Genomic DNA, 1,778 nt, shown 5'->3' on the forward strand with positions numbered 1-1,778 from the left:
TTTTTTTTTTATTGAGAGAGCCAGGGAGATCAATCATGGGAACCCTCTCCTGACAGACTCCTCAAACTGAAGACTAGGTCCATCACAACTGACTGACCCCTCCTTTGAAGGTAGTCTTGTGAGCCAGAGGGACATAACCTCGGCTTTTAGGGGACAACAAATATCTGATGGCTTTTTTTGGCTTTTGGCTCTGCCACTATCGGACCTTGGATGAGCCATTTAGGTCATTTGGGCTAAGATCTCTTGGTCTGTCACCTGAGCCGGCCCAACTCTGAGATTCTTACTTCGTTCTGAGACAGAGTCTCGCTGTGTCGTCCAAGCTGGCCCTGACCTTACTGTATAGGCCAGGCTGCCCTTGGAGTCATTGATCCTCCTGCCTCAGCCTCCCAAGTGCAGCACATTAGGTATGCACCACCATGCCGGGAGTAGCTGCCCATCTTAATGATCAGGATCTCAACTGTGTTACAGAAACCCAAAACCCAATGCCTGGAAATATACCATGTGGTTGTCATGAAGATGTGGAGATAGCTGGCTCCCGTGGTGAAGCCAAGACCCTGGTCTCTCCTTCCCAGCAATGTCTAAGTTTACCGTGAGGAGTGTGGCCCCTCACAAGGTTAACAGCAGTCAGAAAAGCCAAGGGCTTTCTAATATGGAGCAGTAGCTACCAGTCTAGGTGCAGGGAGATGCCAGGCCATGGTAGACAATCTGTGGGGAACCTGAGTGGGCCAGAAAGAGGTACTCCCAGTTTGAGATTTTTTTTTTTTTGTCCCTTCTGTCTAGCTCAGTCACCCACTCATTCAGTCTTCAGCAACACCAGCAGGAGGGCGCTATTTCCAGCTGGGGAAACTGAGGCTTAGAGAGTCACAGATGTGCAGTCAGTGAAAGGCAGACCCTGCACTCACACTTGGCCTGAATGGTTCTGGAGCACATGCTCACAGCATGCAAGGGAAAACTGTCCCCTCTCCCCTGGGTCTTGTATGGGGCTGAGGGTCCCTGCACTGAGGTGGGCTTTGTTCATTCCTATGAAGGGAAAGGTCATTATTTAATCCTCACATACTCTGATATTTTCTCCCACAGTCAGTACAAAGACCTGCACGAGTTTCTATCTATTAACAGTGGGTCCCTAATGGGAAATGTGTTCTCTGCCGATTGGCTCAGTCAGGGGTCTAGCCCAGCCTGGAAAAACTTTTGGTTAACTCCAGCTTGGGTGTGCCCTGGAACATTTCCATCCTCCTGCAGGGTCCCTTAGAAATAGGCCTGGGTGTGGGGGTGCTATCCTGGATAAAAGCCAAGAGAATAGCACGTGCTGGAACCCCAGATTCTGAAAACAGGATGTGAGGTGGAGCACCGTCGACCCCTGCCACTCGCTTCCGGCTGAGCTTCAGTCTGCTCCCTGTCCTCAGCTATGGTGGCTTGGGGTCACATCTCTTCTCTCCTAACTGCCCAGGAGTAGTCCTAGCCTCAGCCCCATTGCTCCTGCTTTGTCAGGCTGGAAAAAAACCTACCAGACCCCACCCCACCTGAGCCCATCCTACCCCACCCTGTGTGGCTCTGTAGGGAGTGGGAACGTGCCCGGAGATGTCTAGGGTAGGGCAGTAGATGGAGAGCCACTGTCACTCTGCCCTATCCCCTACCTAGCTCCCGATGCCAGAGGAGACTCTACAATCTCCAGGACCTAGTCTCCTTCCCAGATAGCAGTGGGCAGCCTGGGAGGTGTTGCTGACAATACCCAGAGCTGGTGACATTGGCTCTTCTTGGCCCTGCTTGAAGAAGGTCTC

Source organism: Mastomys coucha, unplaced genomic scaffold (assembly GCF_008632895.1).
Source record: "Mastomys coucha isolate ucsf_1 unplaced genomic scaffold, UCSF_Mcou_1 pScaffold5, whole genome shotgun sequence".
Taxonomy (NCBI): domain Eukaryota; kingdom Metazoa; phylum Chordata; class Mammalia; order Rodentia; family Muridae; genus Mastomys; species Mastomys coucha.